This window comes from Phalaenopsis equestris, unplaced genomic scaffold (genome assembly GCF_001263595.1).
Source record: "Phalaenopsis equestris unplaced genomic scaffold, ASM126359v1 Scaffold000511, whole genome shotgun sequence".
In the NCBI taxonomy this organism is placed as follows: Eukaryota; Viridiplantae; Streptophyta; class Magnoliopsida; order Asparagales; family Orchidaceae; genus Phalaenopsis; species Phalaenopsis equestris.
In genome coordinates, this window is record NW_018164951.1 from 1,274,812 (window position 1) to 1,292,776 (window position 17,965).

Genomic DNA, 17,965 nt, shown 5'->3' on the forward strand with positions numbered 1-17,965 from the left:
GCAGCGTCTGCGGCGCCACAGTTGTGGATGCGTGGGTGCATCGCCGGCGATGTCGGGAAATAGGGTCTGGGAGGAGATAAGAGAGTGGATTTCAGTTCCCGACATATCGACGGCGCCACACAAGTTAAAATATCTTTTGACGTGCAACTAAAATAAGGCGCATTTACATATAAATCACACCATTCTATGTATTTACAATATGACATTCAATTTTTCATACTAACAATCATTAGACTCATGCTTTTAATATCAAATTAAAAAAAAAATATTGCTATAATACTATTTAAAAGTGAAATATATATTTTCTTGAATAATTTTATGGCACTTAAGTATAAATTTATATTACAAAATATCTAATATTTAGACAACATGAAAGCAGTCAAGTACTCATAAAATATCTTCTGATTAAGTGAATCACTCAAGATTGTTCGATGAAATGGTTTAGATTCATTCTATATTTATGAATGATGCCACTTTCCAATACCATTGCCGCTTAGTCTTCACCACCATCAAACCACCTTCGCCCAGCTGACAATAATGTTATCGCCGTCATTGTTTGCTCATCTTCGTCCAACTGACCACTCCACCATTGTCAGACCATCACCTTCATCATGATATCGCTATTGATGTCGTCGAACCACCGTTAAAGGCATTGTTGCTGCCATCATCACTTATTATACACATTGTCGAATCATTGTGGCCCAACAAATGTCATCAAATCCTTGTCATTTATCCACCACTATCACCATCACAATATATCACTGCCATTGCGGTACTACATCACCGTCGGACCAACCTTGCTTGATCCACGACAACGTTGTTGCCACTTTTATATGGTAATCGCCGTTATCAAACCACTATTATCGAGTTGTCACCACTTGGCCATAATACCTATATTTGGACCACCAATATCATGTTGATGTTAATGATTCAACTGTGATTGTTGTATCATTGTCGTTGTCGTTGAATCGTCATCATCTGGTCGCAACCTAACTAACCCCATTGGAGCAGCTCAAAGCTCTAAAATGTATTATCAAATCTTTCAACCGGTTTACTTGCTTTTTTTTTTTCAGTTTATTTAAAGTTTATACATTTTAATTTATAATGTTCAAAGTTCCATTCATTTCCTCCCCTTTTTTTTGTTTATATTTCTTTTGTTTTATTTTGATAGCTTACGATATATGGGCATTTGCATACATAACTCACATTTTCTGTATATTTACATATATGACAACTAAACTTAGCTTTTCACATATTTGCCATCTTAATCACATAAAAAAAATCATTGTTTTAACTTAAAAAAAAGTGAAATACAAAAAAAAAAAAAAAAAAAAAAAAAAATTCTTCTCGACACTAAAAGTCTAAAATAAAATAAAATAATTACAAACCAATTCTAAAATATTTATTTTGGCCTCTTGCATTTCCTGAAAGTTTCACATTTCATCAAGATCATTTTTTGAAAGTTCAAACTTTTGATCTTGCATACACATCACAAGCAAAATCTCTGATATCTCGTGTCATAATTAAAAACAAAGAATTTTGTTAACTCTTAAGAAAAATAAATAAAAGAAAAGCTCGATTAGGTTAGACTAACTCGCGGTGCAATCTTAGGAACTCATTTCAAAATGATCTAACCAATCAAAAAACTAATTTTGTCGTTGCTATGAACTAAACAACCAATCAAACTTGTGATAAAACATATATAAAAAATTAGAACTAGATACATGTGTTACTGTGTTAGAAGTGTTTTGTTTCAGACTTTAATAATCCATTTTGAAGAATTTCAATAAGCAACCGAGCACCAATGTGCATAGAACAAACCCTGGATAGAAGCTATCAGCAAGATAATCAAGGGTTGGCAACTCCAATCTAAACAAAATAACTCAAAAGTGAGCAAAAATAAGCCGAACACAAGCGAACAACGAGCTACATATCTAGCCAAACATGGGTTGTTCGCGAACAATGAACCATTTTGACAGCCCTAGAAATCGGCTTATGGTTCATTATGTTCGATTCCAAGCTAGCTCAACTCAAAATTGAATCAAGCTTGATCCTGCCTGAAACCAAAATGAGTTGACTCAAATTTGAGTTATTTGCATCCGTTTAAGCTCAAAATCAGCTGATCCAACTCAAAATCGAAACAAGATGAATCAAATCGAGCACTTTGGACCAATTCTAGCTTGAAATTGGCCCGTTATTTGTTAGATTCGATTTTGAACTGTTCTTGAGCTCAATTTTGAAAATATTTTGAATAGGCCTAAAGCCAAAACTTTGGACCTCGAGCTGATTTCAGCTTGAAGTATTTTAAGCCAATTCAAATCAATCCGTGTATGACTCAAAAAATATTCAAAGAAAAGTTTTGGTTCGGCTCATTAGTTCCATCCCAATTAAAACTCAAATCAATTTTCAAATGATTAACGATCTTTAAGCTAAATTATTGCCCTGCACAGCACAATGATCGCCATGATGCCAATCTTTACATGCATCATCATATAATGAAAATTAATTGCAAGTTCTGCAGGGATTAACTCTATTGCTCATGTAATCGCTCATCTTATGGTTTTATATGAACTGTATAAACTTACATTAAAAGCCTACACTTGTTAGTTATTACCAGTAATTAATAATAACTTTGCAAGCTGACAACATTGTCAGGAGAATATTAATTACATTTAATTATTATATGGATTTTTTATAACATAACTTTATACTGAACTACATAGCCAACTTTTGGCATCATGAAATTAAATATTCTTACCATATATGCTTTCAATATGTGCTATACACAGTAATATGGCCAAACTTGCACTTTATTTGATCATTTATTTATTTATTTATTTATTTATTTATTTATTGTGGAATTTACGTACATATATTGCACATAATTCTAATGTATGTATATATCATACATAGACTTTCATATTTAGATAAGCACATAGCACTCAAATCGTTTGTATGGCATAAAAGATTATATTATTATCGCTTTTTAAAGATAAAATTCACTTTTTGGCATAAGTTTAAAGCACCAATGTGTTATATATATAAATATGAAATTTTAGGTGTTAGATATGTAAATACGAAAGAATTGTGTGCTAGGTATGTAAAATCTCCATTTTTTGTTTAATTTTAATTTTAATTAATTTATTTATTTTTGTGAGAAGGAAAAATAAATGGTAAGTTCAAGCCTGATCGAAATGAAATAGCCTATGTATGTTATCAATATATTTACATTTATACCACACAATTTTCTTATATCACCAAAAAAATATATATTTTAACTTTTAAAAAGTGAAATAAATACTTTTATGCATGCCTAGGTATATAAGAAATTAAAGTTTATACGTTAGATATTTAAATATAATAATTAAGAGGTGTGTATGTTGATATGTCACCAAGAAATTTATATAGTAGTGCACAAAACTCTTTGCGATTTGGATAGGATATAATTCAAATTCAAATTCAATGTCATCTAAACTCCGAATTCGTCAAATTTATAACTAAACAGAGCATCGAAACAGTATAAACTTAATGACTCTAAAAGCGATCTAATTTGAATACAAATAAACCCAAATCAAACATTTGAAGTATAGTCAAAAGTTTTGGTGTATTAATTGAAATGTTTAAGTGATCTAAAAATTAGACATATTGATAGTCAAATTGAGCAGCTCGATGAGAGGAATCTATCGAGCCAATATCATTTAATATTTAGATTGGGAAGACACTTAAATGTTGAAAAAATAACATGCGATGAGGGGATTGAATGTGGACCACCAGATAGAGTGTTTTGATATTCTCACCGAGTTTACTAAAATACCCCTCTAAAAACCTATGAAATAGCCCACCAATATTCACTTGTAGGGGAGAAAAAGAGAGGAGTTAGTTGATAATTAAAGCATTACTCTTAAAAAGAAGTGTAGATAAACGTCCACTAGCCACTGTTAATCACCAATAGTAACTGTTGCAGCCATCTACAACAGTTGTAGCCACTAACCAAAGCTTTTGTAGCTACCTAAGAATATTGCAGCGTACAACTACAATTATTGTAGCCTAAATACGACCCTTTTAGGCAACCAAGCGTGTGATTATAGCCACCAACTATAGTTGTTATAGTCCAAACTACTACTATACGATTATATTTGTCAGGTTGTTTTAAGTTATTTGTGATTTCAACATAATTTTGTAATTCTAATCTCTAGTTTAGGAGAAGAATGAACAAACAAACTTTTAAATTACTAATGAATTACTTTGACTATGTTAAATTTTGTGATATTTTTTCAAGTATTTTTCCACTTAAAAATTTTGGTTGTTTTTTTTTTTTTAATTTATCGAAGTGTGTGTTCGAAAAAATTATGCTGACTAATTTTATAAAAAAATGATGTATGCTATGCTAGGATTTCTTTCCTTCTCGGTGCCTCCATGGTGATTAGCCTAGTTGGGTTCGACGGAGTTTTTCACTGTGATTTTCTTGGTGTTTTCGCGACTTTAGGTGAATTACTTGATATTATGCGGTTATTTTTTTGTTGTTGTTGTCGTTTCTCAGGCCTTACTTTTCGATTTTTCTTCTTGTTTTCTTGTGTCCCTACTTCTATGGCTGCTGCTCTTCCTACTCCCTTGAATGAGTACCGGGGCAAAGCGTCCTTTGTTGATGTGCTTGGAAAGGGTTTGGATTATGTGGAGTCTGCCAAGCATATGGTGTTACCTCAGCTTTACCATGACTCTCTTGAAAAGAAATGGGGTTGTTCATTTGTTAAGAAGGCTTGTAGGAAGGGTTGTAAAACAACTCTCCTATTCTTAGAACTTAAAGTTTCTACTCTGGCAGAAAGATGCAATTCACCTTTAATGGGAAATTTCAGTTGGGGCATTCCAAAATAAATATTATTCAAAAAGCTTTTGAGGATCTTAAACTAGTAGGACAATAGAAGGTGGGTCTATTTGATGAGAGACATGTGATTAGACATTTCACCAAATGCGAAGACAATGCCAAGAGGATTTTCTTAAAGAAATACCTCAACATTGAAGGAAAAACTATGAAGTTCCTCGAGTGGTCCCCTGAACCCGACCTAAACCAAGAATCAGCCACAACACCAATATGATTTAAGCTAACTGGTCTTAAGCTGCATTTTTTCAACCATCGGGTCCTTTACTCCATTGGGGTCATACTTGAGAGACAAATGAAATTAGACATACCCACTTTCAATCTCGCTCGGCCTTCCGTTGCCAGAATTTTTGTAGAGACAAATATCACTTTACTTGAAGTTCAAGAAATTTGGCTTAGCACTGCCCATAATGGGTATCAACAACAAATTATCATTGAACAAAGACAATACTATTACACCAATAGAAGATCTTTCAAAAATGTTCAATGACACTTTTTCTCATCAATTTATTCCTCATCAACCAATTTAGTAGGACTTTTCTCACGCAACTACTAATCATTTGGTTGTAGCATATGATTCCCTAATTGTTGCGGAACTACCAATTGCTAGAGAGAGAGTACTCAAGTTCTAGAGGAGTGTTAAGCGGATCAACATACCCGTCAGGGTGAGCTCTTCGTGGAAGATGAATGGCAGATTTAAAAACTAAGAAAAAAAAGCGGAATGCTAGAACTTAGGCATTCACAGGATGACTATTTGATAGCTTCGGATGGAAGCCCTCATAATAATTTATTACTGGACTTCCTCCCTAGAATTAGGGGGAGGGGGAGGGGAAGAGGAAAACTAACTCACCATGATTAGCCCCCTCTTTCTATTATGTGGTGTTGCTACACGCAGTTTCATTCATGACTTTATTCTCAACTTTATTCCCAAGGCACACTTTAGTGTTATTGATGGTGGTTTTTCTAATTTATTCCGTGTTTTGGTGTCATCGACAACAATATTCCTTGTTTTGAAGGTGGTATTTTAGGTTTATCGTTGGATTTATTCTTGACTTTATTCTCTAGGTTCTGTTGTTTTCGAGTTATCGTGTTCCGCGGGAGTTATCACGAGCGATATTTGGTGTTATCGGCTCACCGCTTGGTGTTATCACTTTCCACGACATGTTTTTTTGGTGTCATCCGTGGAGATATCTCAGGTAGTATTGGTGACATTCCGCAGTTTGTTATCTGCAGTGATATGAAGGTTTTGGTGGTATTCCGCAGGGGTTATTCGCGGTAATATCAGCACATTTCTGTGATGTGCGTGTTATTCCTTGACGAGTTCTGTTGTCTTTTGTGTTATTCCTCAGTGGGTTTGTGGTGTTATTTTGACATTGCCCCGGGTAGTTTTTGTGGTGTTATTCAGGAGTTATTCTCGGTGTTATATTTGGTGCTTCGTGTTTACTACTCCTTGGGATGATTTTCTCGTTATTGTTTTGGGGTATACTTGTACTTTTTTAGTTATCTTTTTTTAATGTGTTGCATACCTTGTGAGTGGGTCCCTTGCATTCACTCACTAAAAAACTTTGTGTACAATAAATTTAGATCAAGGCTGATGGAATGACTAATGAGGTAAATAATTAGAAGTTGATTAACAAATTCCCTTGTGGAATGTTTTTCAAATAATGATGTATCTATAAAATGAAATTCATTTAATTTAATGTAAATTTAGTCAATGTCAACTACAATAAAAGTGTAATAAACAATTATTTTTCTCTTTTATTTTTTATTCTCCCTTAATTTTTGCGTTTTTTTTACAAATATGTACTCTTTTTATGCTACATTTGCTTAAAATATAAAATCCGTTAATAAAATATAAGGCCCATGAAATTTTTCTGCTTGAGAAATCAATGCTTTCATACATCCGTTTCATAAATTCATGCTTAAATATCAAAATTCATGCTAAAATCCCCACCCACATTTTTCTACTTTTATCAATTTCTCAAAAAATTTAGTGCATGATATATATAATGCTACAAAATTTGTGACCGTAGAGTAATGAATTATCGTTTTGGCATTGCACGAGAATTCAACGCACACTTAAAAAAAAGAAAAAGACACTAAAAATTTTAAGTGGGAAACCTGTAAAAGGAAAAAAACCACGAGATCTTACTCATTGATATAAATCCACTATAAATTGATGATTACATGTATAGTCTCTCACCCCATTGTCGGGAAATGGTTGAACACTCTTTAAAGTACAACGTCAGTGCATGAATGAACTTGTTGTAAGAAGTGGACGACAGTCGATGATGATTGGTGGAGGCCAGCAGATGATGGTTGATGACGTTCGACGGTTATTGATGACGGTAAGAGGTGGTCAACAACAATTGACAATAATCAAAGGTGGACAGCGGTGGTTGAGGCCGGTCGGCGGTAGTCGAAGGCGGTCGGCGGTGATCGAAAGTGGTCAACGACAATTGACGATGACATGAGTGATGCTAGACTTATGTTCTTTTTCAAAGTTTCAAGTTCATTCTCAAGCTAAAGTGAAGTTTTATTTATAGTGTTATGAGTGCAATTAATATAAAAATATGAACCACTTTGATCGGAAATCCAAAGTATTTCCTTCTATCAGACGACATTTGATGGATATTTGAGTGCCTCAATGATGTTGAAGTTGAGCAATCTCAGGCTCGTTAGATTTATCTTGTCAAGACACTTGATTTGACTATAAAACTTGTTAAATTCAACATTCTTTTGACCTTCTACACGTGTCCGAAAAACTTGTGAGGGCGGTTTAATGACTTTATTTTAGTTTGATTTGACTCAGATTGGAATAATTTTCAAATCATTGGTCCGTCTAATCGAGACGGTCAGTTTGACTATAAGTTTGTTGAAATCGAAGCTCTGGATGACTCTTAATTGAAGTTTAAATATTTGTTGCTGAAAAGATCATCTCAAGATTGATATCATGACTTAAATTTCGTGTAGATGATAAAAATTTGTCAGTGGCATATAAATTTTGTAAATATATAAACTTTAAATATTATGTATGTGATGCTCCTTAACATTTATCATTTTTCTTGTAGCAATTAAAACCACCAATATTGTTATCATAAACACTGATAAATTCATCATAACCAAATAATCAAAAGGAGCTGCTAACATTAATTTTATTTCAAAAGCAGTACACATATCATGTTCCACGCATTGAATATAAATCTTCACCAAATTATCCAAAACAAAATCTCAGAACCCCAGCAATGCAATAAATAAGTCCCTCATTTTTTTGTATTTTTAGGGTTACAGATCCCCTCCACTCGCACACAGACACACACGCGCAGAGAGATAGAGAGAGATGATGAGGGAGAATAGAATCTTCTTCTTCTTCCTTCTTCTGTTGCTGCTTCAGCTTGAAGCTGGAAGGTCTCATGGAGACGGACTTGAGAGATTGAGTGGAGGATTTGGAGTCAGCTTTCGTTCTTCTGAATCGAAGTTTAGAGCAGCTGTGAGAGAAAGTGTTGCAGGAGGAGAGCAGTTTGATGAAGAGAAGAGGAAGATATACGCAGGACCAAATCCTCTGCACAATTGAAAGAACTATTATTATTTTTTAATTTATGTTCTTCTGAAGTTCAGTTTTTTTCTGGATCTTCTCTTTTCTTTGATCTGTTTCAAATTTTTGTATCTTTTAGTTATGAAGATCATGTTGGAATGAAGAGTTTCAGAGCTGTTGAATTTGTATGGAGATAAAAATGATAATTATAAAATCAATTAAAATTATTAATATAATAATCTTGAAGCAAATGGAACAACTTTAAACTATAATTTAATTATTATTATTATTTTTTTTTTTTTGAATTGCTGCTCAATTTTGTCACCGTTTACATCATCATTTCATTGAATATTTTAATTATATTATGAAATTTCTTATTTACTTGGATGAAATTAAAAACTAATATTAAACTCCTGTAAATATAATGATTTCATTTCCTCATTTTAAATAATTGAAAATATTAACATCACATTTTAAGCATATTTGTATCTTTGATTAACTGAATACTCCTTAACAAAGACATCAATTTCACATCTAGTTCAATTTGTTGCTAAAGCTGAACTAATTAAATTTTATTTTTTAAAAATATAATTGATTTTAATAATTAATTATTTGGTTAGGTGCTATTTGATTAAAGCAGCTGCATACACCAGCATACATCAAGCTTTTGAAATGTGCTTATATGAATGAGGAATAAACTTCTTCATAGGTCTTACATTGACGAAAATTATCACTTTCATAGATCTTATATTAATTGCAAGCCTTATGATATATGTCTCATATTCTTAGAGTGGATTTGGGATCATTTTATTATTATTTTATTATTTTCATTATTTCTTAAATATAGGCATTTCTCTCTCTCTCTCTCTCTCTCTCTCTATATATATATATAAATTATTTTTTTCTTATTTTAACATGGAGCAAGGCAAAAACCTAACCTTAAAGCCTTAAAAACCACCCAGCAGGAGCTACAGAACTATATTCTGCAACAACAATGCCCTTTTAATACTAGAGAGAGGCAGAGAGAGAGAAGATCAAGGGAGAGAAATTTGAAATTAATTTGTATCTATGTTGACAGATATATTTTATAATCATACTGAGGGCAAATAAATTATGAGAAAAAGTGAAATGATGAAGAAACTTTAGCAGTAAATAAATAAATAATAAAATTATAATTCATGGATGACAGTAATTTGAATTGAAATTGGCATTGCAGTGTTTCCTCATTTCAGACCCCTCTCTCTCTCTCTCTCTCTCTCTCTCTCTCTCTCTATATATATATATATATATATATATAATGGTAAATTTACTTTATAAAATTTTACTATCATAAATCTATGTATTTAAAGTTTTGTTTTACTTTTAAAAGTCAGTACAAATGATATTTTTGATGTGATATTAAGGATTTATGTTGTGTATGTATGCATATAAAAGTTTAGGTATTTTGATATGATCCATAAGATTGAATCATGCATTATATATTTAAATATTGTATAATATCCTTTGAAATAAAATAAATATTTTTCATAATTTGTAAGAAATATTTAATGAATTTTTGAAGAAAAAATTACAAAAAAAAGAAGAAAATTTGTAAATTTAATAAATAACATGCAGAAGTATAATCAATCATATTTATATCCATACATTTATATGTGCATAATGGAGCAAAATCTTACTCCTATTTGGTTCATTTACTAGCCAATTTACATTTATTTAACTAATAAGTCAAGCATAAATGGTTGTCAGACGAAATAAACTCATAAAAACAATTTTTTAGGAAGATTTACATACATAGTACACAAATGCTTAATTATATATTTATATATCTAATACCCAAAATTTGATATTTATTACATTATAATGCTATAAATTTGTGCATGAAAATATATATTTTACACCTGAGTTAGTAATAATGATTTTTTTTTTAATGTGATGTTAAAAAATAGGGTAAACATATAAGAGTAATAATGATATGTATGTAAATGCTCCCTTTTTTTTAACTGCAACTCTCTCTCTCACTGTATTTATATGTTAGTATAGCTAAAATGTAGCACAACTTTCAAAGATAAGGAAAGGGAAAAATTGAAGCCGCCATAGATGGAATGAGGAGAGGTTAATGTGGTCAATGCCTTAAATGAGAGTAAAGAGGTGATATGATATATAGGTGGGTGATCAGTGAGCTCTTCTCGAAGAATGCTTCGTATGGAAAATCAATAACTGTATGCAACGAAGCTGCTTTATTAATTTACTATATTTTCTAATTAATTATATTTAATATTAATACTTTAAATAAGGCTTGTTCCGACTGCCACTTGCTTATTTTGTTGGGATGGAACTATATATATATATATATATATATGTATGTATGTATGTATGTATGTATGTATGTATGTATGTATGTATGTATGTATGTATGTATGTATGTATGTATGTATGTATGTATGTATGTATGTATGTATGTATGTATGTATGTATGTATGTATGTATGTATGTATGTATGTATGTATGTATGTATGTATGTATGTATGTATGTATGTATGTATGTATGTATGTATGTATGTATGTATGTATGTATGTATGTATGTATGTATGTATGTATGTATGTATGTATGTATGTATGTATGTATGTATGTATGTATGTATGTATGTATGTATGTATGTATGTATGTATGTATGTATGTATGTATGTATGTATGTATGTATGTATGAATATTTATAGGGCTTATATCAATTAGAATTAAGAGCACACTACGGAATAGGTTTAGAACGAATGTGAGAAAACATGAAAGTAATATTTGAACGAAAGCACAACAAAAGACAATCTTAGAAAGAATATAATAGGATTTACGTGGAAAAATCCTAAAATGGGAAAAGAACCAACCACCGAGAAATTTTTACTATGAAGAAACATAAATGTACAAAATCATTCTGAGATTGTTTCTCTACAAGCAATAGAACTTGTAGGAATTTGCTTCAAATCTTCCTCTCTATCCTACCGAAGAAATTGCACTCCGAAATCATTTTCCTTGACCCTTCTTTGCTTCATGGAAATTTTGTTGAAACACCACGTTTGAGAGAATGCACCTTTCATCACTCGAAATCACAAACTTAAAGAACTGAACAAAAGGAACTGCTTGACTACATGGTCACGCCGAGTAGAAGCCTAGCTATTTTGCCCGTTCAAGAATAATCATAGGAACGAGCGATACTTTGTGGTGTGACTACACCCATTGCGGTGTAGTTTTGACACCCAATGTGGCTACACATGTTTCGGGCTTGGCGTAAGCGCAGGCTTGTAAATTGTCAGTGCATCCAGACTCCACAACACGGCGCTATAAAAATACAAGTCATATGATATTACCTCTGTAGAGAACAAATTGTAGGCTTCTTCTTCGGTGTAACAGATATATATATTTTTTTCACTAATGGAAAACTTAACAGCAAAGTTTTGTGGTGCATTACGTTTCTTTATGAACCTTTTTTGAAATAAAATATTTACTATATAATGAATTGAAACAGGTGTTCTCTTGAGATAATCACAAGACTTTAAGCCAAAAAACTTGATGAATGAAGGCTAGAGCATTATGACGTACAATAGATTTCAAACGTAATAACTAAATTTACGCGATTCAGTGATATTCCCCTACTTTCACAACTATATGAACACACGCACACATATATCAATTATTCTCAAGGCTTCAAAAAATTAAGAGATGCATGGCAATAATATACTTTATGTATGCTGAATCTATGACGTGAATTCTAAAGATCTCGCTCATCTCATAAGAAATTTGTGAGCTCATGGATTACAATCTCATGAGAAACTTAAAAAAAATCACTATCATTGAACAAACCTTATAATAACTTCTATATTGTAATTGGTAAACTTTTGTAGTTTATTGTCTCCCTCTTAAGTATCTTTCTTAAAAGAGATCTTATAGAAACCCATAAATACCTCTTTTTTTATTTGATTTCATGTTAACCGATACTCTCAATTTGTAATTTCTTATTTTGGCACAGAAAATTAATCTTTTCTGCTCGTGATTTTTCCCATTTTAGGGTTTTCACCTAATAGCTATGTGTTTTTCTTTTATTTATTTTGTTGTTCATGGTGCTATTTCTATAACAATAAGATTGCATTATTTTATTTATATTAATGGTTAAAAGTGAAGAAAGCCACCCATTGTGAAGATGAGGGTATATGTGCGGGGAAAAATATGTTGGAGATCTTCTTCTCATTTTTTTCTCTTACATCGAAACAATTACTCCTCTCCTCTTTTATCTTCTTATTTTTTCATTCTTGTTTGCAACAATGAGATGTATTACATATGAATGTCAAATTAGTCTGTCGTTCGTGAACAACTCGTGTTCTGCTCGTTCGTTAAGCCTGACAAACAGAACACAAACAAATTTTACTCTCGAAAGGACAAATATTTGTTCGATCGTGTTAAGCTCGGGTTGACTTGAAAGTATGTATATATATATGCTAAGAATAATATAAATACACACACTTATGTACGTAACATTAAATTTTATAAATTATAATTAAAGAAGATCTTTTAAATAAAAAAAATTATAATATTTTAAAATTTTACTTTTAATTAAAAAATTTAGTTGTATAATATATAATAAATTAATAAGAATAATACATATTTATAATAATTATATAGATGTTATATTTTTATATAATACAAGATACTGTTAACTACATATATCATATATTAAAAAGTAAAACCCTAAATTCCTATTCTGCCCGCCCGGTCTCTCCTTCCCCTCTGAAAAATGCGAAACGACTTCGGCCGCCTCCCCATCTCTTCGTTATGCTCTCAAAGTCGCTTCTCAAAAATGCTAGGTCTGAGAGACCGGAGTTTAGGAGACCGCGAGAGCTTAGGTTTTGCGTCGTTTCTCCACTTCTCTTTATCTTAGGCGCTGTCTCTTTGTCCTCAGCGTTGGCTCGACTGCTTAACATTCTTGCTTGGTTGCTCCTCCGAGTCTTCTCTCTTTATAATAGCCTAGCAAGACTACCGATGTGTTATCTCTGAGTACCTTTTCTATAATATGTCATATTTACCTTCAGGTTCGCCTCTTACCTTAAATTTTCTTATATTTCTTTTACATTTATTTAAAATTTTTGAGTGAAATCTTGTTTTTAGAGTTTTTGGGAGTGAAATCTCGCCTATTGCCTCTACATCTGATTTTTCTATGGCTTTAAGATCTAATGTAAAAGTTTTGCAAAGGGTTTATTGTGTTGTGTACCGTGATTTTGATTTTTTTTATAGTTTTAAGATCTTATATCATGTTTATCTAAGATAAATTTTGTCACAGCGGCTGGAAATTTTTTATGAGAGTTATTGTAGCCTTTATCAGATTTCTTTTATGGTTTAGTGAAGGACTTTTCCTATAAAGTGCATTTGCCTGAACCTAGAAGAGAATCATATGGCTTGTGTTCTTAATGGGAGATATTGTTTTCGCATGGATTTAGAAGAATGCCCTTCCTTATATGGGAAACTTATCAGGGATGCCATAGGGTTAGCCAAAGAACAACTTAATCTTCTAAAAAAAATAAGGAATACTTGCATACAGACCACCCAAAACATCTATGTTTACAAATTAACCACCCAAGTGATTTTCTTAATCTATAGAACTGATGTATTTGTATGTGCCACGATCTAACTGTTGAGACTTTGATAAAAACGAAAAATATGGGTTGGGATTCTACCATGAATTTTGAGATTTGTGTGAGGATTTGAAAAAAAAAAAATGAAAGAGGGTGGTTGATTTGTAAATAGCAAGTTTCTAGTGGTATTTATGTAATTAACCCAAAAATTAAAAGAAATACAGAGTTTGTTTTTTTTTATTTGAGTTCGAGTTGGTTCTAATGTTTTGCACAAATTAGTTGTTTTGATTTGATTTATATTTAGAGTTTAAGAAAGTCATTATCAATGAACTGTGTAGACTGAGCTATACATGCTATGTCTTGAGCATTTGTTGAGGTAAACAATGTATTGGAAATTGTCAGTTACTTTGCAGTGATGGTTGATGAGCTAAAGTTGTCGCTTCATGAATTTGGGAAAGAAAATAAGAGCTGAGAAAAAGAAGAAACTAGGAGAATTAGTTTTGGATATTTTATTGCTTTCAAATTTCTTTCAATTTGCCACTTTACTGCCTTTTCATTTTGATTCATCCCCATCAATACAATGCATGATCCGGACAACTATAACTCTACTATAACTACCGTGTCAGTCTTGCAAATAGAGTCTTGACACTGTCTCTACTTTAACAAACTATAGGGAGAAAAATAAAACTACTTGCATTTAAATAACCCACAAAACCCCTTCATTCTTTCCTTTAAGCAGTAGCCAGTCAGCTTTGTTGGGATACAAAGATAGGTGAACTTCTTTATTACTCGTCTTTTCACATTTTTTGCTTTGTGGTTTATTGAAGCTGAATCTTTAATTATTAGTGACACAATAATAAGTTTTAAAGTATTATTCATTCATCATTTTTGATTTTATATAGTGTGCAAACATGTTCGCATCAAATCTTTCACAATTTGAATCCTTTTGCAATGAATTGCTGGCAGAAGTTTAAAATAACAATGAAAAGTGAATATTAACTCACAAAATACATAGCTAGTAATGTCTGGAGTTTTGTCATAAGTTTTAATTGATAATATCAACGAAGAAGTCTTCGTTAAGAAATATAGGAAAAAAAAAGTCAAGCGAGAGAGTATGTTGTGGAGGCAACATTTACGTATTAAAGGGGTTGTAACTTCTTTTTGGCAATGCATATATTGTGTAACAAAATTTTATAAATCTAAAACAATAACTACTTCTTAACTACTATGACATGTGAGGGAATGCGAGCAAATAAAAGTAATGAACATACATTTAATTTTTCTAAAAAATATAAAAAAATATTGAATTTTATGTTACTTGATGTTGATACTGATTTTGAGATCTCAATGTTTTACGATTCAAATAGTTATGATCAATAAAATGTTAGATAATTTTTAAAATAATTTTAGTGCATAAAGCACCATTTCGATATTGTTGAACATGCATTGTTTAATTTTCTGCTAAAAGTTTTAAATACAAATTATGAAAAAATTTTAAGAAACATAATAAAAAATAATTGTATGAAGATTTATTAGTTTGTAAAAGAAAAGTTGAAAATTAATTTAAGGATTTACATATGTCTTCATTAGCTCTTGATTGTTGGACTTCCAATCAAACAATTGGATACATGTGTCGAACTGCTAATCATATTAATCAAATTTGAAAGATTTAAAAATGAATCATAATTTCATTGACTTAGAGTCATCTCATATTCGTACATTCATTTGTGATGATACATGTGATTGCTTGTTAGATTGAAATATACAAGATAATATGTTTTCTATCATTTTAAATAATGCAATAATAATAATATTGCTGCTAGTTTGCTCATACCAAATTTTATGACAAAAGAAAAATTGTATTTTAAGGAGCATTTCTTTCATGTTCGTTGTTGTCATCACATATTAAATATTATGGTGTAAGTTAGTTTAAAAGAGATTCATGATATTATTCATAATATTAGAGTATGTCAAAATTTTTAAGAAGTCACCAACGATTTTTGCATAAGTTTATTCATACATCTAAGCAATTAAGGATATCAACATTAAAGGATTTGTGCATTGATGTACATACAATGTGAAACTCAACATACTTAATGTCTGAATATGCTATTGTTTTTCAAAAGGTGTTTAATCACTATGTAGATCGAGATAATAACTTTAATTGGTTTCCATCAGATCTAGATTGAGAAAAATATGAGAAAAAAATAAATTTCTTGATATTTTTAAGTATGCGACAAAAATGATTTTTGTTTCTTCCTATCCGACCTCAATTTTTTTATCTATAATTATGTATATCTAAAAATTGTTGATGGATAAGTCGACTTTACCGGATGAGTATAGCAGGAACATGATTATCGCCGTTAGAACTAAATTTAAAAAATATTTGGGTGAATACAATCTACTAATATATGTAGCAGATGTTTTACACCCTCAGTTGAAGTTACAGGTCATGTGTTAGCTTTGTCAAGATATGCACATTCATTGAAATAGATTAAAAAATCAATAAATTAAAGATATTAAGTAAGAACTTTGTAATAATTATGCGAGCGTTATTGTTAGTTTTAGTTTTCGAAGTGACAATGTATATTCATAGTTGCCAAGTGATTTAACTAATCTACAAAATTTTGATTGTATATTTCTATTTATTGATTTTGTTGTTTCAGGTGGTTCAATTCAATCTTCAAATTCAGATTTACAAGTCTATTTTAAGGAAGATGCATTTTTAACTAATAATGAATACTTTGATATTCTTGAGTGGTAGAAGTTGAATAATCACAAACATCCTTGTTCATCTAAAATGGCTAAAGTTATATTGTCAATTCCAATAGCAACAATTACTTAATAATCTGCATTTAGTACTAGTGGAAGAGTTTTTAATGAGTATAAAAGTTGACATTCTACAAAGATGGTGAAAACACTAATATGCTTATCTAGTTGGATTAAATCTTCCATGAATAATTTAAAATCTCTCTTGGCATCCAATGATTATAGAAGTTTGAACGCGAGCCGTTTGCAATCCTAACAAGAAGATGATTAAGTACATACTCTAAAAACTAATTTTTAAGAGAAGTTATAAGAGAGTTTTCGAACTACTCGTGGAAGATCTAATCCAACTATGTGAGTATTTTAGTGCATTCATCGTCTTTGTAGAAAGTGATATTTTATAATCATTAAGTACTCTCATACCAGTATTAAATGTAGATTTTGAAGCAACTATTATTATTGAATTTGACAATGTATCCTTAGTCATTTTGGATATGGAATGATACTTGAGAAAATTCAACTTCCACCACTAAAGAATACCAAATTATTTATTATTAGCCAAAAATAGACATTCCTCGAGATAAATTTGTAAATTTGAATTTAAATCTTGAATTAAACTAGATAAAACAAAAAAAATCAGTAAATTCAAGCATAAAATCAAAATTTTGTGAATTAATTTAATCATTTGACAACACTGAATATATATTGTCACTTGTAGAATTGGAGCTAGCAATATCGTTTGCATACTTTCTATAGAATTCCCACATAACATCTTTAATTTGTTGAATTTTTTAATATAATTCAACGGATGTGTATATCTTCACAAAACTAAAATGTATGAACTTCATTTTCAATTGAGAATCTAAAATTGCCGCAACAAACACTAAACGATTACACTCACCCCAATATTTATCAAATTTATTTCTCATGAACGTAGTTATGTTCCTGTTATACTCATTAGATGAAGTCGACTAATTCAACAAAAGTTTCTTGATATGCATAACACAAATAAAAAAAAATATAAGGTCGGATATGAAGAATAAAAAATTATTTTTGTCACATATTTATAAATAATAAGAAATTTTTTAATTTTTTCATACTTCTCATAATCTAGATCTAATGACAATCAATTGAAATTGCTATCTCAATCATCATAGTGTGAACATCTTTT